Below are 25,343 nucleotides of genomic sequence, written 5' to 3' on the forward strand. Positions count from 1 at the left end.
TTTCTACCTGGTCTCTCTCAAAGCTTCAATGTCTGTGCTGACTAGGGGATTGCCAAAACTGTTCTCTAGAAAAATAACTTGTCTGAACTGTGATTTCTCCCAAGACAAATGTTTCCAAACCCAAGTTCTTAACAAAAACGATACAAGAGAGGAGTATGTTTCTTTTCCCTGCCCTGATTCTTTAATTTGCTATTTCCTCAATGGAGTAGGCGAACAAACAAACAGGAGCTTTAGAGACACATGCCGATAACAGTAGATCTTCTACAGAAGTTATAGTTTGGTTCTCAGTGAACACCTCAAAGTCATACAGTGGCCCTCTTAAAACATTAGTAAGCTTCCCAAAAGAAAATGACCTGACCCCAGCCCACTATATTTTGCACAATCTCCACAAACTTGATACATTCGGGTGGGGAGAGGGGGGGGATAAAATAAATAAAAGGAACAAACATTCATACATTCAACATTGTGCAAATGTTAAATCTTTGACACTTTTTTTTCAGCATTTGGGGTATTGTATTCAGCCAAATTTGCACTAGGATATGCTGGAAGTGAAGGGTGCATTTGATCAAATAAGGTGTGCAAACAGACAGAGCCAGAAACGCAAAACATTGATTCATAGAACATCTACAGCAGAAAATTCACCCATGCCTTCAGTATTCTGTCTTTTTTAAAAACAACAAATAACACAAACCTAAAGCAGGTAAAAAAATAATCAGTGTGGCTTTGAAGCCCTATCTCAGTAACCTTTAGGTAAAGGTAAAGGTTTTCCCCAGACATTAAGTCTAATTGCATCCAACTCTGTGAGGTGGTGCTCATCTCCATTTCTAAGCCGAAGAGCCAGCGTTGTCTGTAGACGTCTCCGAGGTCAAGTGGCCAGCATGACTGCATGGAGTGCCGTTACCTTCCCGCCAAAGCAGTACCTATCAATCTACTGACATTTGCATGTTTTCAAACTGCTAGGTTAGCAGAAGCTGGGGCTATTAGCAGGTGCTCACCCCACTCCCTGGATTTGAACCGCCGACCTTTCAGTCAGCAAGTTTAGCAGCTCAGCGATTTAACTTGCTGCTGCACTGGAATTCCTCAGTCCTTTAAAGTCCATTAAAGGTGTCAATAAACTCTTGGACAGAACTGATTGGGTAAAAATTCTATGACAGGACTTCCAAAGGCTTTTGACAAAGTCTCTCATCAACAGCTTTGCAGCCCGCTTATTAATTAGTAACTTGTTAAAAAACACAAACAGACAATAGACATGAATGGGTGGACTTTCTCACAGTGGACTCCATATGGGGGCCAACATTATCTAACTCTTGATTCAAGTACAGAAGTGATGAGTGAGCAGTGAAGTGGCCAGGTTCGTCACTAATACCAAATCATTCTAGTCAGTAGGAAAGGGATTGTGAAGTGTTCCAAAAGCATTCTAACAGATAAATGGACATTAACATGGATACCTAGAAGGACCCTTTTAGAACATCATAAAATATTATCCCACAATGAATGTGTCAGTACTCTTTGTCTTTGTTGTTTTTCTTACTGGATATAGTTTTTTTCTTGCAATAAACTATCCTGCCTATAACATTGCTATCAGGTTTTTTTTAATCGTTCTTTCATGTATTTTTCTCCCTAGTAACATCAGTGAGAGATTTATTATCTACCCTGTCACCAGTAATATGCATATATTAAAGTGGCAACTGACACTAACCTTTGGGCAGAGGCACAGAGCAAGAAGAACCTATCAGTGTATTTGGAGTCCACTCACCACACAGATTAACTTCCCAATTTTCTTGTACACACTACACAGATTAATATCTGGGCACATTACACAGAAGCAAGCCCAAATCACTTTCTGGGGATGTTATCTGAGCAGAGTATTTACCATGCCAGCCCCCCTTTTGTTTTTGCCTTCCCTAAACTCAGATTTATGTATGTGTATTCTGTGAAGAGATGCCCTTTCAAGTACCATACTGGATATGCACGAAATGGGTGTGCATCTTTTGTACGCTCCTAATGCAAGCATCGAACACAAAATGAAAAGCCTTTGGCAACTATTCCCTAGAGAGGAACCTCTGAAATAAATTATTAAAAATCCATCCATGCTGAAGTGCAGGGAAGTAAGGAAACACACAATGCTTTAGGGTGATTTTTGCATTTATTATTTTAATGCTCAGATGATATGTGTTTTTTAAAAAAATATATGCTAGATCTTATTAGTTACTAAATCAGATACATTTAGATTCCCCCAAATCCATGTAACCTCACATGTAATACAGCTAACTGAGATGCGCAGGAACAAAGAAATTCTGTATTAAACTGAATTTCCTGCTATAGTTGGTTGTTACTATAGCTATTTATTTCAAGTAGCATGTGACTTCAAAGGAAATGTGGAGGACAAATTAGATTTTTAAAATATATATATATATACTTTACAGTACTTGTTATGGTGTGCCTTCAGATCATTTCTCAGTTATGGCAAACCAAAGACAAACCTATCACAGTGTTTTCTTGGTATCATTTGTTTGGGGGAAGGGGTCTTTGTGTTCCTCCAAGGCTGAGAGAATGTGACTTGTCTAAGGCTACCCAAAGGGATTCCACAGCTTAGCAGGAATTCAGACCTTGGTTTCTTGCCTTCGTCACATTGGCGCTCAGGTCTTTCATATTTAATACTCAACAACAGGGGTCCCCAAAATAAGGCCCTCAGGCCGGATGTGGTCCTCCAAGGTCATTTACTCAGCTCCCATCCTAAACTTTAGACTTAGGGTTGCCCTACGCCAGAAATGACTTGAAGGCACACAACAACAACAACAATTCTAATTAACTTGATTGTCTCATCAGCCAAAAACAGGCCCACGTGTCCCATTGAAATACAGTAGAGTCTCGCTTATCCAACGTAAACGGGCCGGCAGAACGTTGGATAAGCGAATATGTTGGATAATAAGGAGAGATTAAGGAAAAGCCTATTAAACATCAAATTAGGTTATGATTTTACAAATTAAGCACCAAAACATCATGTTATACAACAAATTTGACAGAAAAAGTAGTTCAATATGCAGTAATGCTATGTAGTAAGTACTGTATTTACGAACTTAGCACCAAAATATCACGATGTATTGAAAACATTGACTACAAAAATGCATTGGATAATCCAGAATGTTGGATAAGCGAGTGTTGGATAAGTGAGACTCTACTGTACTAGTAAGTGTATGATGGTTAAAATTGCTCTTTATTTTAAATATTGTATTGTTCTTTCATAATTTTTTGCAGTGTGCATAGAAACTGGTTCATTTTTTTTCAAGCTGCAGTCTGGTTCCCCAACAATCTGGGGGACCATGAACCAACCCTCTGCTTTAAAAGTTTGAGAACCCCTGCTCTACAATATGATATATATTGTATCTAACACATTAAAAATCCAACTTTACAGGTAAATTTAATTGATCATTTGTATCATAATTCCTGGAGCCCTCACTGGTGCAGTGGATTAAATTACTGAGCTGCTGAACTTGCTGACCAAAAGGTCGGTGGTTTGAATCCGGGGAGCAGGGTGAGCTCCTGCTGTTAGCCCTAGCTTCTGCAATTTGAAAACATGCAAATGTGAGTAGATCAATAGGTACTGCTCTGGCAGGAAGGTAACGGCGCTCGATGCAGTCATGCTGGCCACATGACCTTGGAGGTGTCTACAGACAATGCCGGCTCTTCGGCTTAGAAATGGAGATGAGCACCAACCCCCAGAGTTGGACACGACTAAACTTAATGTCAGGGGAAAACCTTTACTTTTATCTATCATAATCCCTGTTTTGTCTTAACTTCAGCATTTATTTGCATGTCTTTGATGCTTCAGTCAGAAAAGGAGAAAAATCTGACCTTTGCTGCCAGTATTGCAGACATTGGAAGAGGTGTGTTTAGTCCTCACTCCACTTTACTTGTTTCCCCAAGCCATTTTATTTCACACAAGTAAAAGATATCATTCATCCATATGAAGTGAATTACTTGTTGCGTGTAACATCTTGAGAAGATGATAATAACTCAGCAGAGGGGCCCATAGGAAGCAGCCACGGGAAAAAATGCATGTTGGGAGGAGATTTGCAGACTGGTTAGTTGTATTCCCTGAAAATCCTGAGAAGTATTTCCCTTGGAACCTGAACATTTGGAAGGATTTCATTGAACATTGGTTCCTCCAAACCCAGTGTTCTAAGGCAAAATGCCCTGAATGTACCTAAATGTATTTCAGTGTGAACCACCAACAAGAGAGGATTAGCCATGATTCTCAGGGAGTTTGTTCTACACCAAACTTAGTTTAAAATTGTTCACAAATACCACTCTCTGAAACACTGAATCAGAAATCAACACAGAAGAATCTCAAGCAAAAGATAACCTCCTACCTGAATAAATGAAAACTGAGATGTATGGCTTTGACTGATTTTGATTTTGATTTTGATTTTTTTTTTGTGGTAACATCTCATCTCAGGATGCATCTACACAGTAGAATGAAAGCTGTTTGATTCTGCTTTAAATGCCATGGCTCAATGCTATAGAACCATGGAAGTTGCAGTTTCATAAGGACTTCCACTTTTTCTGTCAAATAGTGCTGGTGGCTCACTAAACTACACCTCCCATGATTCCATAGCATTGAACCATGATGGTTAAAGTGGTGTCAAACTGCATTAATTTTACAGTGTAGATGCACCTTCAGTTTCCCTTCTGTGATTAAAGCTCTCCTCTTTAGTGGGTTTAGAAAACTTTTTTTCTTTCCACTTATGACATCTTTTAAACTGTTTTAATGTTTCAGTATGTCTTCTTTTGATTGTCAGTCTTTTTTTCCATTGTGTGTGTGTGTGCACGCTAAAGATATTCCCTCACCCTCCAGCCCAGCATCCTCCCAGTTCACTACCACCCAAGACATTTCATCGTATTTTTGATTTTTCTCTGAATCCTTTTTTGATTTACATCATCAATTCTGAACTTTAACGTAGGGGACTGAATATTCTATGCTTAAGTGTTAGGGGCTACCAGCAGTGCTTCACAAATCTCGTTGGCACTTCATGCAACTTAATTTGAACCTCATTTGCCAGGAACCTCCCACAGAATCCATATGGAATGCTGCAAACATTGGAAACCATAAGAAAACAGAACGTTCTTCTAAGTCTATGCAGAGTCTATGCATTTTCTTTTTCACTGAGCAATTATTAATGGTTTTAAAATATATATTAATTACATCTGCAATAAGTTTTTCTCTTTCTAATAAAAAATGGATGTTGGTCCTTTACAGTCAATAGATTAAAACATTTATTCCTCACATTTCCAAATATCAGATTTTAAAGTAAATCAGTCAATGAAAATGAACCATAAAAGCAACAAAGAATGGCACCCACCAACTGCCAAAAATAATTCAGAAGCATGGTTAAATGAATCCAAAGTGGGTTTTTTTTATTTTTATCCTATATTTCCAAGTGGCAATGAAATATCAACACCACACAATTATAGCATTTTGCTATCATTTTAACTGCCATAGGTCTATTCTATGACATCCTAGGATTTCTAGTTCTGTGAAGTATTTAGTCAGAGATAGTGGGGTGTACAGGTTTGAGTGTTGGGCTGATATTCCAGAAGAGAAGTGTTCAAATCCTTTCCTAGCCATGGAATCCCACTGGGTGACACTGGGTAAATCATCCTCTCTCAGTGTCAGATCAAAGCAATAGCAAACTCCACATTGAGCAAATCCTGCCAAGAAAACTCCAAGATAGGTTTATCTTAAGGTTGGGAAAATATAACAACAGTAACGAGCTATTGAGAGTTCTTTGTCAGACAGTTCTGGTCCCTTACCAACAACAAATCCCAAGATTTTGAAGGATGGAGTCATTAAACTTAAAGTACTATCAAACTGAGCCACCCGTGGTGCAGTGAGTTAAACTGCTGAGCTGCTGAACTTGCTGAACTGGTCAGCAGTTCAAATCTGAGGAGTGGGGTGAGCTCCCACTGTTAGCCCCAGCTTCTGCCAACCTAACAGTTTGAATGTGAGTAGATCAATAGGTACCACTCTGGTGGGAAGGTAATGGCACCCCATGCAGTCATGGTGGCCACATGACTTTGGAGGTATCTCTGAACAAGCTCTTCGGCTTAGAAATGGAGATGAGCACCAACCCTCAGAGTCAGACATGATTTGACTTAATGTCAGGGAAAAACCTTTACCTTTACCTACTATCAAACTGCTCTAATTCTGCAGTGTGGACACACCCATGTAATTATTTGCAAGGAGGACAGAGCCACAGTCAAAAGGTTAATGTTTTGTGTCTCCCTTAGACATCACCCAAATGAAAAGCCAACCTAAGCAGGTTCATATTGAAAGGATCTTCAGACATTTTGGACTCCTTTATTGAGATGGGTGCATTTTGATCACTGGAGGGGAAAGACAGGCAATCTGTTCTTACTTACGATTTCCCTTGCCCCAAGACACTGCTTGGGATTTGATGTGGAAGACAGAATGATCATATCCTTATAACAGATGTTTTAATCTAGGGAGTGGTTCTGGCCCAAGGAAATATTTTCTCCACCCCATTCTTTGGCCAAGAAAGAAGTTTGGGAGAGGCTTGTCTGGTGAAGCGTCACACAGATAAAGGCTCAGTCATCCTACAAGGCAGAGTGAGGCAACCTCCACTGCAGCCACTCAGCTTTCTGGGAGGGAAAGGTTGCTTCTACTACCGAACCAGCCCTGCAGTTTATCAAAGCAGTCTACTGTCTTCTGGTGAAGTTGAAACACCATGCTATTGCCATTGTTAAAGTAAGATTCACCTGCCACTATAGATAAATGTTGTAAGTCAAAAGAAAAAGGTGCCACTTTGTCATCCCAACCCTTCAGTAATATGCCTTAGGCCAGCCCTACAGAGAGAGAGAATCGGCCTCCTGAAAACGCTCTCACTTCTCCCTCTTTTCAAATGTTCTCAAATTACATCCACGTTTCTGTCTCTGTCCATCTGGAGCTAGATATACATGTAGAGGGATTCACATGCAGGATGAAAGAGCCTAGTAGATGAAGAAATCTGTATCATCAGTTTCCTAGACATTCACATCCTTCAGAGATTTTTTCGGCAACTAATGTCAAGAGTTTTTTCACTCTCCTTTCAATGTACTTTTATAGTTGGCATGCAAATTAGAAGTGTCTCTTATTAAACAAACACTTGGTTCTGCCTATTTTCATTAAAAATGAGTTGTTAAAAAAACAAATCAGAAGTCCTGATTTTCCCCCTTATGATGATCAAATGGGGCTTTCTTGTTATCTTATACTTTACTTTTTTAAAGGCAAGTAGCAGATATCACAACATAGTAAACAATCAAAGACTTATTCTGTGGAGTTTCTCTTCTTCTCCTACAAAAATGTCGTGCTATTTATCTTGTATTAACAGATCTCTTAGGTAGCATAAGCTTATTTAATTACTTTTGAATACGATTATGGAGTAAATAAAGAAATGATCCTGTCCTCTATTCTATCACATAACAAAACCACATTTCAAATTGAAAGATGATATATTTAATTTTAGAAGAATTGATAGGACGGAGCTGTAATCCTAAGTAACTCTGTAGTACACTAAATTACAATCTCAATCCCTGAAAAAGGACTTGATTTCAAAAGCGGAGTCTAAAAATAAATCACAATAAACACTAGAGTTTTTTTTAATTCCCTAAAAACATTTATGTGCATACAGCACCATTAATAAGAGTGCAACCTATGCACACATGTTTTTCTTCTGATGTGATAGACATTTGGAGTTGTGGCCTGTCATGTCATCTGTTGGCATATTAAACAGTCCCCAAGTACACATTGACACAGCAGACCTTAATAGCTTGGAAGCCGTAACAATCTATTGAGTCAATAATTTGGCATGTTAAAGAGCATCTAGTACTTTGCATCAGGGTTTCAGCTTATTTGCTTACCTATCTATCTACCTATTTATCTAATTTGCTTATCAATTTATCAATCTATCTATTGACTTTGCTTACCTAAATGCAGATAATTAAGACAAATTTGAGCTGATATTTCATATAGGTCCTTTGCAAATTGCCCTTCCTAATTTTTTTGGGAATCTATGCAGACCCTGAGGATGTATTACAAGTCCTTTGGTCATGCTGGCTGAGGGATTTGGGGAGCTGTGATCCAAAAGATATTTTTTTCCAAATCTTGCACATAACTATTGTAACTGCCATCCTTCATAACTTTTTCTCATCTTGTTCTGAAACTATCCAAATCAGTAGCCCTCAATGTACTTTAGTAACTGGAATGTCAGTACCCTTTGATGGAAAAGGGTCCTAGTTCTGGGCAAGGAGTCCAGAGATCCTATTTATAAGTAGCTTGAATAAGTAAAAAGCTGTGACTCAATACCCTAAAGCCACCAGAATCAATCTGATCTTGGAAGTTAAACAGGGTCAGCTCTAGCTAGTGCTTGAATGGGAAACAGTCAATAAATACCAGATGCTGTCGGATATATTTCAGAGAAAGGAATTGGCAAGACCACTTCTAAGTGTTCCTTGCCTAATAAAACCTATGGAATTAATGGCATCACCATAAGTTGTAATGCAACTTGAAGGCACACATATGTGTTTTTAATGCTTAGTGCTTTGCCAAAGTAAGTACATATCCCATGGCTCCTGCAGAAAACTTACTTGGCCCAGACTGCAAGTATATAACAAATACCTGGTTTTGATAGTAGCAAAAAAAATTCTGCTTCAAAACTCAATTTTAACCAGAAAATAGAAATCTGCATTGTTATGACATCAGGAAACAACTGAGCTAAATAAGATGTAGTTATATTTATTCTGTTCAGCATTAGTGTTTCTGTTTATTTGCTTACCTATCTACCTTAGTTGAAGCTTTTGATGTTGTTTTTATTTGCTTGTTTTATAAATCACAACAACCACCCTTGCCCTAGGAAGACTCCTACACATCTTCAGTTTCAATGAAATAAAATATCATAGTAAATGGAATAGAAGGGCTGAATATGACAGAGGGTGAAGAAACAGGAAACCTGTGCACTGACTTGTGTCAAAGGCTGAGAGGGATCCATGCAATCCTCATTTTCTGTCTACCTTAAGTGTGCCTTTGATATCACAAATTAAGCAAATGTGATACCTATGAATGCAAAAAAGTTTGTTTAGCACAACTCATGCTATTTGCTCAAAATATTAGTAAGGCAGAATTCACCACATTCTTAACATAGCATTTACATTTTCTTCATTTCCCCATAGGATTCTAAATCCAGGTTCATAGGCTCTTTCACTCATGTATGATCCTCCTACATGCATATTTTAAAACATCCAAAGAGCCATCTAAATCAGATGGAAATTAACGCACTGGTGTATTAGAGTTGCTCTGTATGAAGACTGGGAAGAGAAAGGGAGACTGTATGTCTCAGTTAAGGGTAAGGTAGATTTGTGCTTCTGTTGGTGGATCATTTATAATACCATCTCACCTTCTAGATCAGCTAGAAGAATCATGTTGCCTCCCTTGGCTATGCTGGATAAGGCTGGTGGGGGAACCAGTCCAACAATATTTGGAAGGCTGCACGACTTCCATTCCTCTTTAAGAGTAAAGGCACTGCTCTGACTGGAACTCATCCCAGATTCAGTCTCTGGCATATCAGGTAGAACCCTGTCTTAAAATCCTGTCCAAAGCAAATAGACCAATGGTCTGACTCAGGATGTGGTTGCCTATATTATACCTCTGGTTTCAAACACTAGAACCTGCTAGAGGAAGGTTTGATATTGGGGAAATAAAGATTAGCACTTGCAGAGCTCAGAAATTATCATTTTAGAATACCTCGCAACCAGCATAGCCACTGGTTGAGGGATTCTGGGAGCAGTAATCCAGAAAAAGAAACTTTTTAAACTCCACTTCTCCTTGTACTATTTTCTCAATTGAAATCACTTTCTGCTTCCAAAGCTATTCACCCCACAAAGGGAAACCAGATTGTAAAGCTGTGGCTCAGAAGGCAGGTTTTTTTGGGTTTTTTTTTTTTTCGTGTCAGGAGCAACCGGAGTTGCTTCTGGAGTGAGAGAATTGGGCGTCTGCAAGGAGGTTGCCCAGGGGACGCCCGGATGTTTTGATGTTTTACCATCCTGCATGGAGCTGGAGCTGATAGAGGGAGCTCTCCCCGGTGGGATTCAAACCTGGCAGCTTTCAGGTCAGCAACCCAACCTTCAAGTCATGAGGCTTTTATCCCCTAGGCCACCGGAGGATCCTAGAAGGCAGATCAAAGAAAGATAAGAGGAGCACACCCAGGAAGGTAACCAGATTCTGGGCCTTAGCTCCCATTTTGACAGAGGTGGAAGTGGAGAACACTTCAGAAATTTTATTTCCTCCCACAAACACAGGGGGAAAAAATCTGTTTTCAAAGCTTTGCACAGTTTTCAACACACTCTTACAAAACTGTAGAACAATTCCCACCAACAAATTAAGGGAAATCTTAATGAAATTTTGACTGTTGGCCTTGAGAACTATCATTTGAGACATCAAAGGTGAAATTGTTAATACAGATTTTAATGTGAAAATGATGATACTCTTATTACAATATAGGAAAATAATGGATGTGTCTGGGTGAGATTCCTTAAATCACAGTATATGCCTGGCTTTTCGAGTGAAAGGTAGAGGCAATGATCTGGTCTAAATAGAACACTAAATTGCAGCTTAGTCAGTGCCATGGACACAGGTTTTGAATATATGTGCATGCACTCACAAGGGCACACATGTGCGTACACACAATTGGGAACTCAGAGCAAAAGAGAAATGTTTGCTTCTGTTTTCAGTTAACCTGGATTTTAATATGAAACTGTGTATGATCTTTAAAATGTTTTCAAAGAAACAGAATTATGAGCAATAATTTAAAGCTGGCTTGTTTTCCTAGAGCAGTGGTTCTCAACCTGTGGATCCTCAGGTATTTTGGCCTACAAAACTCCCAGAAATCCCAGCCAGTTTACCAACTGTTAGGATTTCTGGAAGTTGAAGGCCAAAACATCTGGGGATGCCTAGGTTGAGAACCACTATCCTAGATCATGGATAAATCTAACCACAGTCTGTCAGGATCCAGGCACAGCAAGTAACTCCAGTTTATTGCTATGATAGTTTATGGCTTCCATGTTAGTAAGCAGTGGATCTGCTTTGAGTAGTCACTTGATCTTTGAAGAAGCTAAACTCCCAAATCAGACCCCACCCAAAAATAATTTCAGCACCTGGGATAGTTTCTTTAAAGTTCAAGTAAAAACCTGGAATTGATTCCCTGCCCCTTTGGCATAGACTTACCAGCTGCTGTAGGTTAGTTGAAATGTAAGCAAAAGCTTTGGCTCTTTCCCTAGATTCACTAGAAGAGGAAACAGGATGAAGTGAGCTCATAAAAATAAGGTTCATGTGTATAGCTCCAAACCAGAAGTGCTATGACAAAATACAAAAAATTGTTCAATGTGTGATGGGTGGCCTTGGCACATTATTTTTGCCAAAGCAGAGTTGCCACAAAGTTCAGAATGCCTATTATCTTCACATTAAAGTAAACATGCTAGGCTATTCAGAGTCCCTTACTGCATTCCTGCCTGAGAAACAGGAATTTACAAAGACATTCCTCAAAAGATGGTTAAAAGTAAACATTACAAAAATGTGCCATACTTTGCATGTTAAAAGGGGTGAGTGATTTAACAAGACAGATCGAACCAGAAGTCTTCTGTGTTGGAGTCACAATAAACACAAGATTAAAAGTAAATCCTACAGAAAATCTGACCTGCATCTTTTGTAGTAACACTTACGATCTGCGTTATTTCCCATACTCTACTAATATATAGCTTTTATACTTCACCCTCCATTACAGTTTTCCATTGCTCATATCAGATAAGGCACAGATAAATTTCCCTGATGTGGATCTGTCCTATCTGCCCATCCATCCATGATTCAAATGTCCATTCGGTACTAATAATCATGGTCATTGCACATCCAGTTGGCTTCACAGGGTGATGAAAATGACTTCTCTGGCATTACTGTAAAACTTACGCTTTAAGTGGGTTAATAAGGACTGGGAGACAGTTTCAACCAGCAGGTTATTTGCCTCCAATAAATTAGTTTTCTTCTTCCTTTACACACCCGTTGTATTTGGGCAAGTGTAATTGAAGGCAGACCGAGCTGGCTGACATCTGTTTCGTTACAAGATATATATTTGCCAAGGAACTGGACAACAATATCATTTGGTATGCACAGGAAGAACTTGCAGAACAATAATGACAATAATTGCATCTGATTCTTATGTTTACAACATTGCCAAAGAATCATTTTGGCCTTATTTATAGATAATGCTTATTAATCACATGGATTTGGATTTTGGAATGCATTCGATTAATATTCTTTTGTAGCTTCAGCTTGGTTCTGCTCTAGTGCTGTGAAGCAGCCTTTGCTGAAAGCAATTCGCCGAAATAACTTACTTGGGGGAAAGTTAAATACAGCTGGTAATTGCAAGAGATAGGTAAAGGACATAGGTGCTTGTGTCTCCGTTATCAGAGGTGAACCAGGAGTAACACAGATATGGCTACAAAGAGGTTGCTGCCTCTGTGTGAGACAGCCTCGTCGGTATTGTTTAATTTTCTATTCTTTTTCAATATAAAGTGTTGGCCATGATGTTTGAAGTCATATGTGGTTCAGAACCAGGATATTGAAAGGATCACCCTCTGACACATAAACCTGCTTGCCTACTGAGTCCACCAGTCAGTGCTATGTCCCATCACCCTCAAATACAAAGTTCATGCTGTGCTGGGAAAGTAATGTATTTCTGCTCCTGAAAATGGTAACTAAGCAGCCTGTCATTAAAAGGTCACTACCTCCCCTTCTTCCTCTGTTGTTGCTGCTGCTGTTGCGTATCTTCAAGTCCTTTCCAATTTGTGGCAACCCTGTCACAAGGTTTTCTTGGTCAGATTTGTCCTGAAAGACATATCTTTGCCTTTTTCTGGGCTGAGAGAGAGTGACTTGCCCAAACTCGCTCTAGGTTTTCATGACTGAGGGGGATTCAAACCCTGGCCCAAGAATAATAATCCAACAGGCAACCTATTACATTGCACTGTCTCCCTCTCCTCCCTTCTACCAACTTAAAATTGGAGAAGAGCAGATAGCATCTTTATGGTGCAAAAACTAACTTCTAATTTCATCTCCTGGCAAATTTAGTTGAATTCTGATTCATTGGCCTTCCTGTATTCATTGAAAACATATTAGCCTTGTCTTCTATTTGAAGTTACTTTCTGTTAGTTTGCTGTGTTTACGCTACTATGGATCCATGACCGAAATGACATTGAGGCCCATGTTTCCTCTGAGTCCTTTATAACAAACACACTTATATTATTGCTCCATAATAAGATTTTTATCAGTTATATTTGGGAGTTTTAAACAACTTGGAATGTTTGGAATGTCACACAAATAGGAAAAATTCAAAAGAAATATCAATTAAAACAAAAAATATTCTAACATGAAATAAAATAAGAGAGAGAAATTGTTATTTAAATTGCAACAGGAGCACAGGTATAACTCATCTGTGTTTGTTGGTGTGTGTGTCTGTATACACAAAAGTTATATCCATATGTACACAAATACTTACAGATAAACACACCATTAGATCCATACATTGTCATCCTTGGGACATATGTTTATATAATTAATGTAAATCATACTTTCCAAATAGTCGTAAAGTATATGCACCCTCATGTATGAAACTAGTACATAGATTAGACTGACTAATACAAAAGTAGATAATTTTTTTTACATTGCATTTCATAAGAGACCATAATTTTAGCACATGTAGATTGACCTCCATTGTAAAATACCACATGGAACAGCTTCAAACAAATTTATTTTGAAACAACTACGACATGTAGTGTTTCCATTATTATTTCAAATAAACAACTTACTTTTTTTCCTATTTCATCTCAAGTTAGAATAATTTTGGTGGATATTTCTTCTGAGTATTTCATATTTGTATGAGACCTCCAAAACTCAAATATAACTAATATAAATCAAATTATGGAGCAAAAATATCAATGTATTTGTTACAAAAGACACAATATTAGGTGTATTAGAAAATGGGAGTTCCAATTTCATTTCAGTTAAAGATCCAGAGTAGCACTGGGGAAATCATGACCTCTCAGATTTAGTTTCTCATCAGTAAAATGGACAGAAAGCAACTCTGTTTCACAGTTATTATTACAATAAAAAGAAGCAATTGTATGGATTTTGAATGCAAAAAGTACAAGTTACATTACTAAAAATAATGAATCGGGAAAGAACAATGTGCTGTGTGCATTTTTCTTCAAGACAGTTCTTCAGACATCATGTAAAAAAGTGCCAGCATTAAAATTATATTTATGCCTCGTTTTTTAGAAATCCCATTGATGTGAAAAGTAATAAGTGACTTCTTCAACCAAAGGAATTTGAGAGAGAGAGAAATGCTAGACCTGATGAGCTTGTTTGCAGTGAATGCTTGGTAATGTATGTTTCAGCTGGAGAGTCATTTCTGCCCCATTTATCAATGTAAATCTTTAAAAATGAAAAAACTGGGAATAGTTTATGTTTTTCTTCTTTTAATGCATAAACTTTGTTGAGGATCTTCACTTAAATATACTGCCCAAAACTGAATATACTTTATTAAGAAACTGTCTTAAATATACAAATATCAGATGTGGGGAAATATTTTCCCTCCAGATAGTGTTGGACTACAATACCCATCATTCCTCACTATAGGCTATGCAGTCCTGTCATATATAGACAGCCCTCCTAGGACCTTTCTAGACAGGACCTATATCCCAGGATTTGATCCTAGGTTTTCTGTTTATCCCAGGTTATCTGGCAGTGTGGACTCATATAATCCAGTTTAAAACAGAAAACCTGGGATCAGATCCTGAGATATAGGGCCTGTTTGGAAGGGCTCTTAGTTAGGAGGACAACAAGCCCCTCCTCATTAACTTGAAAACAATGTCCAGTAACTGAGCAACAATTACCCACAAGTTAATATGATTTAGTGTTGATGATTTACAGTGTATGTCTATGTAAGTTTATTTGTAAGTTCAGCTGGTAAGTGTGCTCATGTCCAGGAAAATATCTACTGGATTTCAACCCTAGCTCTATTACAAATAAGGTTTTCTTATTACTTTTCAAGTAGATTTTGTAAGTGTATGAACTCCAAAGTAAATCCTATTGAGTTCAGTGGTTCCAGGTACCAGGTACTGAGGTTACAGCCTAAACAAATAAATACTTTCTATGAAAAATTAAATATAAAACTTCATTTTTCCTCTTTTAGATTCTTAGCTGAATATGTTTTATTGGATCTTTATTAACAAAGAGGACAGGACAAAACTCTGGCATAATTTGGGGGAGTGCATTTTAAAACATAACTAACAATCTTCAACCCGTTTCATCCTAATTGCCAAGTTTAATATTCATTTTCATATTTGTATATCTATATGGTAGCCATGTTGAAGTGGTACATTGTATGTGAATTTTTAATCATTTCTCCTGAAAATTGAGATAAAATATCAATAAGTTCACATGCAATTTTACCTGTGTCACTGTATCAGAAAAATAAAACATTTGGCTTAGTGGTTTAAAAGTGTCAAGATGAATTTATAATAACACAACTTATTTTTTATTTGTCAAGTTCAATTATTATTATTATTATTATTATTATTATTATTATTATTATTATTATTATTATGCTGTTGCTCTGAACAAACTGGCAAACCTACATATATTTTCCCAGGTCTCAATTAAACTCAGTGGGGCTTACTTCAGCTGTCTTAAGCTAAGAAGCTTCTTTACTTTTCTTTAGAAACAAGATCCACTGAAACATGGACACTTCAGTCCTCAACTCATCTGCCCAAAAATAAGACCCACTAAAATCAGTGTGGCTTATCCCAGGTAAGTGGACACAGAATTGCAACCTAAGACATGCCTTCAAGTTAACATTATCTAGAACCAAGCTGGAAATACTAAATAGGATTTCTGAGCCGTCATCCTGTAAACAAAAGCACATAATATTAGACTACAATATTCATATTTGGCATTTTTTTTTTTGCCCACTTTGGAAATTCTGAATTACACTGGTACAAGCAACAAATTCAGCTAACCAATGTTTGCTTTATACATTAATGCAGGGATTCTGAATTTTGGGGGAATTCTTTATAACTGGAATGTTTCAATGATAAGGTGTTTGTGTGATTTATATTATATCCAGGCTTACTAACCAACTGTAAAAATTATTGTAATAACAATGCTAGCAGAAAATAGATACCACACTAAAAACACAAATCCATAACAAGTTAACGACAGCTATATCAAATTAGTGTGTTTTCAAATTTCTGAATATTAAGACCACTGAACTTTGTTAGTTGCCCAAGGAAGGAATTCTTCAGTTGGACCTCAATAGAAAACATAAGAAACACTGTGCTGGATCCATCCAAAGGCCAGTCTGGTCCAGTAGTCGTGTGCCACAGAAGCCAACCAGATGCCCTTAAACAGCAGCTCTTTCATTAATTCCATGCCCTCCCACAGAAATATGAGACTTATGATTATTGAGATCTACCTCTACAGATCTCATATGGAAAAAGGTAAACCAAAGGAATATAGCTCTCAAACAAGCCAGGGGCTTGAAATGAATGTAGCTGGGCACTGATGAGCACCAGAAGAGAAATTACCTTAACATAGAATAGCTTTCAAATAAATTATTTTCTTATATTACTGTTTTATTTTTCTGTACAACTAAGTCTAATACAGCATGGATTTTTTTGTTTTTCATTATGGATTGATTATGGATTCTATCATTTTAATTCACACAATACTTTTCTCATTTGAATAATATCTATAGATTAATATATACTGAAGTTTTAGCTGTCAGGTGACTAAGTTCCTATGGATTTTTTCCTTCCTTAATGTATACAGCTTAATTTCATATTTTTGCAGATGTTAAGTGTTAGAATGTTAATTCTCATTTCAATAATTGGTTTGGAATAAATTATTATTTTTCTTCTTCTCAACAGGGCTTGTCCAGAATGTAGCATAGATATGATTTCAATATATTATTTTTAAGAACATACACCAAATCACAATACAAATCCTGGTTTACAAATCTATGTGTGTATACATATGGGAATACATGTATAATCACACTGATGTAAAGACAGAAATAATACTGTAGAGATGTATTGTTATCATCTTATGGCCTACCATTTTAATTCCAAGTCTAGTTAACAGGATATAGCACACACTGTAGAAAGTCTGCATGGATTCTCTTTGCCAAAATTGCAATAATAAATGTTTAAATACCTAGTGTTTATATCATGAATCTATACATTTAAACATTCGAAATGTTTTGTTTTATTTCATAGCAAGACCAATAAGAAGAAAATAAAGAGACTATTTAACTTTTTTAAATATCCCAGTTTTAACAATCCAGTTAAGCCAAATCCCATTCAAATCAATGATATTATTTAAGTCTCAGCAACCTGAAATACAAAATACTATAATATTCACTATTGTTATTTATCCAAACCAAAAAAAAAGATTTTATGAAAGCATGCATTTCTTACAGGGCATCACATAAGACACTACACTATATTTTTTGCATAAGCATTCATATTTCTTTTTGAAGACTTTTGCCTGTGTTGCCATTTTTATTTCTGTTTTCTGCTTTTAAAAATAAAAGTCACACATTTATGTGAATTAAGTAAACACAGTAGTGTAGTATTATATGTGCAAATAACACAGAGTGGACATAGTTCTTAATGCATATGAAATTCCGTAAATGCTAAGAATTAAAACCTGTACTGCTTAGTTTTTAGGTAAATATGTTTATAACTGATTTCCATATCACAGGGCACATTTCTTACTGAAAGCAGCAGTGTAAAGATAAGGCCCCAGCTGCGACCTTATGGAAACATTTTGGCTACAGTGCTGAGTGAAACCAAAAGTTTTTCTTACTGTTCAAAGAAGTATCATGTTGCTTTCAATAGTCAAAGGCAAGGAACCTGGTCCTGCCGAATGAATGTATACACACAAAAGAGAGGTTTAAATGTTACATTCTGCAGGACCAAGCAGAGCCAGAAAATATTGAAATAAGCAAGAATTGCATCTAAAAAAGAACCAAGGCCTATTAGGACCAGTGGCAAAAAAATTACTTGCCATTTGGACGGCAGAGTGGGAACTTTAATTTTTATTTGCATGTAGTTATTTTAGCTTTTTTGTAATAGTAAAAATGTAAAACTACTGCAACTGAAAACAATAAACCTATTGTTTTAAACCCTACAAGCCACAATTTTACAATTTGATGTGAAATACATTAATCATTAAAATCATCAAGTTTTACATTTCTTTGAGGCTGTTGTAATACAAAGGTAGACAGCATCCCAATGGTCTATATCCATAATGTCCTAATATATATCACGCACGACCATATATAACGTACATTACATCGAAGGTATATAATGGATTACACAAACAAATACACCTCTATCCATTTCCCATTATTGTGTAATATATCTGAAATGCACAGATAACAGTTTACGTTACAAATAGAAAACGGATCTATAAGAAAATGTGCTTCCATTTTGATAAACAGTTGCTCTAACTTCTTTTTCTCCCAGTAAAATAGAAAATAAATCTTAGACTCACTATCCAATACAGGCTTAGGCATTTTTCCCCAGTTGACTTAAGTATGCCAAGCTCTGTGCTGGATTGTGGCCAGAATTTTTATTGTTTCTAGAACTGAAAATCACATTCTGAATTTCAAATGCTTAAGGGGTTTTATCTTTTTTAAAAGATGTTGATTTTTGTCAATTAACTTACAAATATATTTCATCTACATCCATGAAGACTGCTTCCAAGACAAAGTGCTCAGATCAGGGTGTCAAGATAGGGTTTCAAACTTGCTTCAATACATGACAAAATGTTAAGATAAATTGTTAGGGTATTTACTTATTTAAAAAACATAGCTGAGATGAAACAGAAGATCAGATTAATTTTAAACACCTATTAGTACATAATACATATTTTCAAATATTAATATTGCCCATTATTTATTCAATGATTTCTATGTGTCATTTGAAGTTACTCATGCTTTATAATTCAAAGGGAAAATGTGTTTCTCTTTATGTCACTATTCAATTAATTTATTTTATAAAATATCTCATGGTTTCAACAAATAGAATACCACTAAATGTCTAATGCCAGAGTCACAATGAATGAATGAATGTAGCAAGCATTGTTTTATACTTCATTTCTTCCCTTCTCAATATTACTAGTCCAATTGTAATAATTTTATTATTTTAAATGTGTTTAGGTGCAAGTAGGAAATACATTTTTAAAGCCTCTGTGAGTTAACCACTTGATATGAATGAGTCATCTGCTTATAAATATGAATGTTCTCGTATCATTTCCACTTAGTTTCCTAAATGAACAGATTGTTGCATGCATTACTACTTCTCTCTCCATAACTGTGCAATTGTAGCTTACGCCTCAAATATATAACTCAAAAACAGAATAAGATTTTAAATAATTCAATGGCAACTTGGTGAAGATCTTTGTTGCTGATGCATTGACAGTAAATAATACTGAATTTCTAAATAAAGTGATGAGGAAATAGATATCGAGAGAGTGGCTCTTCGACAAACTACCAGATGGAAAAAATGAGTGATAAAAAGTTAGGTTGGTCAATGAATGAGTGTCCAGCAACACACTGAAAATCACATATAACAGTGGACACCTAAAAATTCACCTGTGAACATGTGCCAGCAAAAACACATATCCTTTCACTAAGTATTGTAACAACTAAACAATAGATTAAATTATAAATCCATCTGTCCATTGTTGCTAGAAGGTGTCTTGGAAATGGTATGACAAATCTATATATCTTTGATCTGGTTCAATAGCAATTATATCAAATGTGTCCCAGGTAGAATGTGCCCCTGGTCTATTATCCCACCACATCTTCTGGGTTCTTTTAATGACTCAAAACTACACAAATCATGCATGCATATAGATCCAGAAGTAGCACAATGTTGGGTTTAGAGAGTCAAGAAATCATATATTTCTTTGCAAAAGGCTGGAAGTGTTTTTTAAAATATATATATCAAGAGTAGAGAATGCAATCTACTAATGCCACAAAATTGAAAATATAGGCAAGGATTTGATTTAAAATGAAATAAAATAAAATATATATACAGGTGACCACCAATTACAATGTAGTTTAGTTTAAAAGAGAGAGGGAGAGAGAGAGAGAACAGTTTAAAACCTCACGATATATTTATTTTATTTGTCTATTTGGTATATAAATATAGTAAGTAAATAAATAAATAAAATATATTGTGAGGTTTAAAATAGCTCTCTTTCGAGATATATACTTACATAAACATATAGATATAGATACACGCACACACCTCACCATCAAAACAATCACATCAAGGTAGAATGAACTGAGAGAAAGGGGGTGCTTAATATGTAAAAAAAAAAAAAACTTACTGCTCTCCCAGGCAGTGAAGGGTTTTCCAGCCTCCTCAGAGTTCGCGGGTGAAGGGATCAGCCCTGTCAAGGGGAGACAAGTGAAGAAGTCTCCTTTGATATTTTTGATCCACGCAGCTGGGGAGCAAGGAGTGGGTTTTGAAGGGCGGGGGTAGAAAAGAAGGGGGCAAGGGGGCTGGGAGGGAAGGAAGGAAGGAAGGAAGGAAGGAAGGAAGGAAGGAAGGAAGGAAGGAAGGAAGGAAGGAAGGAAGGAAGGAAGGAAGGAAGGAAGGAAATCCTACCCTTCAGCGTGAGCCCCACATTTTCTGGTTTTGCGTAGAAGAGGGGGAGGCTCAGTGGCCAGGAAGCATCACCATCACCATCTCATGCCCCCACTCATCCACCCACCCCATCCTCTGCCCTGGCGATGAGGAAGAGAAAGGCATCAAAGAAGGGGACAGAGAGGCCATGGCTTCGCTGCTGCCTGCTCGGGGCTCCGCTTCAAGATTAGCTCGAAAACGGCGGCGGGCGGCTTTCCCGGTTGAGTATATTGGGAGGGAAAGAAGCCTCCAGTCAGCCAGGCAAGCAGACTGCTGTCCTTCGGCGACTGAGCGGAGGGGAGGCGGGAGGGCGGCGTGGGCGAGGGAGCTTCCCCAAGGCACTCACTCACTCACTCACTCACTCACTCGCTGCCTCTCCTCGCTCAGCCTTCCTCCCCTTTTCCTCCCCTCCCCAACGCATACACACACACACCCCGAGCTGCCCTCTCTTTGAACATTCAAAGACTCTTCTCCCCTTCCTCGGCCGTATTTTGCCTCGTCAGGAGGGAAGTAGCCTCGCCATGAGGGGGGCAGGTGGGGAAGGGAGGGAGGGAGGGAGGGAGGGAGGGAGGGAGGGAGGGAGGAAGGAAGGAAGGAAGGAAGGAAGGAAGGAAGGAAGGAAGGAAGGAAGGAAGGAAGGAAGGAAGGAAGGAAGAGACCTGAACTCTTGAAAGTCGCCAGCCCAAGTGGGAGACTCAGGTTGGCCAATGGGTTGCGAGGGAGGGAAGGGATGCCGGGGAAACACGCCACACGTCGGAATGGCGAAGGAGGGAGGGAGGGCTGGCATGAGATTGGGAGAGGCTACCTGGCTCTATTATGTGTATGTATGGACGACTTTCCCCTCCCTCCGCCGATGTGGTGTGGATGTGGAGTGGACGGGACTCGCCAGCCTGCCACTCCTCCTCCTCCGCCTCAGCCCCAAAGCCTCCAGGAAGGGTCCAGGAAAGCAATTAGAGCCGCATCTGCCGCCCCGGTTTGCCTCCGCCGCCCCTCCGAGGAGGAGGAGGAGGAGGTCTGGGCAGCAGCCCGCTTCCTTCCCTCCCCGCTTCTCTGGGGTTGGAGCAGGAAGATGATGCACAGCACATCAACATACACACGCCCAGAGTCAGCCGCCGTCTCCTCTCCCTCCTCCGGCCACAGAAATAAAGGCCCCTCGATAGGAAGACGCTGCGCTCCTCTCGTGGAAATATATTGGAAATAACTGCACCCAGCCTCTTTGGAAATAAATGGCAATCACAATCTTATTGAAAAGGGAAAAAAGGATGTTACATCCCTTTGGCAAATGTGAATCTCCATGAACATGTAGAGACCACCTTCTGAAAGCCACCAGGCAAGAAAAGAATGACCTTGTTAGAAGTCCACCCTCTGGACAAGTGATATTCACAAGCATTCATGTAATGGCACACAGATAACTCAGCTGTTAAACTGAAGGACAATGTCTTGGAGCTGCCAAGGACAAAGACATGCCACTACAAAAATATATTTGAACAGCAGCGGATGGTTGTTTCTTTGAAGTTGAAATTGCAGTTGTAATTGTAATTGCCCAAAATATATGCACTCCCTTGAAACCTCTTAGTATAAAATTTGCACTCAGAGATTTAAAAAAACAAAGTCTTCTTTGAAAAAACGTACCTTGTTTACTCACAAACATCTTGTACACACAGGCACATTTCTTATTAAAGATCAGTTATAGATAGGATGTAGTTCTCTCTGTATGTTTATTTATTTATTTATTTATTTACAGTATATCATTCTGAAACAATAGTCCATAGTCTTTAAGTATAATTGTACTCATTGAACTCCATAAGTCATACTTCTCTACTGCAACATGCATCTACCTCCATAATCACACACTGAATACAAAATGGAGTCCTGAGTCTGAACATGCTCAGTACAATCACATGTTGATAACCCCGCCCACACAAACAGGTACAGTCAAACTGGCAAATCAACATACACATAGAATACAGGTTAGCAGGTAAATAGTGAAAGGCTTGGGAGGTTGCTATTTCCAACAAGGGAAGAACGGGCTCGGTCCCTATTCCCCAATTGTGCTCTGAACTCTGCGGCAGAGGGGCGCCTTGGCCTTGGCTGGCTTCTGCGGCCCTTCCTCTCCTTAGCCGGCTGTTCTGCACCGTGAGATAAATGCCGCCTGACCCGACCCCTCTTCACCTGCCAGGGCCTAACGCTGTGGAATCACCGGGGTTGTAGTTTGAAAAGGTCTTCAGCCTCCGTTGCTGGTCAGCCTCGCCAAACTACAGCATCCAGGATCCCATAGCGCTGAGGCAAGCAAGGCAGGCAAAGGGGTGACAGGCTGCATCCATTCCACGGTGTAGAATCAGATGCGCTCCCGGAGAAGGAAAAGGACTCAGTTGGAAGCCCAGAGAAAGGCCCTAGCTTGGACTCCATGTGAAGAAGTGGAGCTGCCTTCCAACTGAAGGCTCAAAAAGAAGACAATGTGAAGACGGCCTCTTTCCACAGAGTGCCAGACGCCGCGAACCAACCAACCCTTTGGGCCGGTCCTTCCAAACAAAACAAAACAAAAAGCGAAAGCGCAGGAGGAGCAGACGACTGGCGTTGGCTGGCGATCCAATTTTATTAGGATTTACTCTCATTTGTGGCCCGCCTCCCTGGGGAAATAAGGCCTTGATTAACGTAATCCTGGGCTGGGATCCGCCACAAATGCCTTTCTCCCAGGAGGAGCCTCCGTTTGACAAACAAACCCGACCAAGGGGGAGGAAAGGAGGGAGGGGAGGGAATGAGGGGACACAAAGCAGAGGGAGCCGCAACTCTTGCAATCTGCCCTTCTCGCCTTAAGGAAACGGGGAGGAGAGGGAGGGAAAGGCTCCGAGGTCTGGAGCAAGCCCGCCTGGGGGCCCTTCTTGCCTGTCAGGCGGCCGTCAGCGCAGCCAGACGGAGACCCCAAGAACTGAGAGAGACCCCAACGCGCCTCTCCGCGCCTTGTCCCGGCCTGACTCCGGCCCATTCCCCAGTGGGTCCCTCCTCCTCCAGACAAGAAGGACAGTCCTCCTTCCTCGCCCAGAAAATGACCATTAGCCAGGGCCATCTTGCACGAAGGACTGACGACGCCTTCCACTCCAGCTGGGGAAATGCACCCACACGGGGGTGGGAAGTGATGAGAAAACATGTTCAGATGAGGAACCAATTATTCTCTGGCACACATCTATTTTTAAGAATTTTCAGGCTCAACCAAAGAGGTACACAATCAAAGAGCAGGGAAGCCTCAAACTTGCCCTCGATTAGGCTATCAAATCGGTCTAATCCCCCAGTTTGGAACTAATGGGCCCAGGGCGAGCTGATATTGGGCTGATGTGAGTTTTCCGGGAGATATGCCATGTTCCAGAAGCATTATGTCTTCACCTTTCACCCACATCTGTGACAGGCATCTTCAGAAGTTGCAAGGAACATCACCCAGGTCAAAAAAAGAAGCCATGGCAGAAAAGAATCTGCGAACCCCACCCCCTCCAAGGGGAAGTGAACCACCTAAACTGGGCTCTACAGGCCAATGACCACAGACATCAGAAGAGCTGCAAGGCCAAGAACAAGCCAGGAGAGTAAAGACTAAGATCCAGAGGGAAAGTGTCCTTACCATACATCAAGGGAAACACTGACCACATAGGGAAGCTGATGAAGAAACACAATCTACAAACTATCTATAGACTCACCAAGAAGATCCAACAAATGCCATGTTCAGCAAAGGGCAAGAGGGATCCTCTCACCTCTGCAGGAGTCTACCCTATACCATGCAGCTGCGGACAAGTCTACGTAGGGACCACCAAACTCAGCATTGCCCAAACACGAATCAAGGAAAAATGAAAGGCACTGCAGACTCACTCAGCCAGAGAAGTCAGCCAGAGCAGAACAGTTGAGGAACCAGCCTGGACGCAGCATATTATTGGAGAACATGGAAATGCTGGACCACTCTAACAACCACCATGTCAGACTACACAGAGAAGCCACTGAAATCCACAAGCACGTGGACAATTTCAACAGAAAGGAAGAAACCATGAAATTTGACAAAAAATCTGGCTACCAGTATTAAAAACTCTAGAATCTGGACAGTAAATGAAGAACAATATTCAGTAGACAGCGGAATTCCAGACAAGAAACAATCAGGGACAGTTAACACCTCCCAATAAAGAATTCCCCCAGGCAGGAATCAACCAGGCTTTAAAACTGCAAGGCTTTTGAATGCTAATCAAGGTGATTAATGGCAATATTCACACTTGCTTCCAACAGACAAGAGTTGAACTCTGAACATTCCACAGATATATATACCCCAATCGTCTAGTTTCCAACAAACCTCACAACCTCTGAGGATGCCTGCTATAGATGTGGGCAACACGTCAGGAGAGAATGCTTCCACAGAAAACTCACAGTGATTCCGGCCATGAAGGTCTTCTACGACACATCGAGCTGGTATTGTTTGTTGCCTTCTTGCCGCCAGAAATAACGCTTGCCCGCTTAGAAATAACGATTCCCAGGGAAAGACTTGTTCTAATGCTCCAATGTTTTCCTCA

At 39.3% G+C, this 25,343-nt stretch overlaps 1 long non-coding RNA gene across 14 annotated transcripts in view; it reads right to left on the reverse strand.

The window, feature by feature from the left end:
- Positions 1–25,343, reverse strand: part of LOC103279704 (uncharacterized) — a 158,779-nt gene that overhangs the window by 120,146 nt on the left and 13,290 nt on the right. For 4 of the 14 annotated variants that reach the window (XR_010004334.1, XR_506936.3, XR_506937.3 and 1 more), the window contains exon 2: positions 20,504–20,566. This is a non-coding gene — a long non-coding RNA (uncharacterized LOC103279704). The other 10 variants (XR_010004333.1, XR_010004332.1, XR_010004335.1 and 7 more) reach the window with 8 other exon arrangements.

Source organism: Anolis carolinensis, chromosome 3 (genome assembly GCF_035594765.1).
Source record: "Anolis carolinensis isolate JA03-04 chromosome 3, rAnoCar3.1.pri, whole genome shotgun sequence".
NCBI lineage: Eukaryota > Metazoa > Chordata > Lepidosauria > Squamata > Dactyloidae > Anolis > Anolis carolinensis.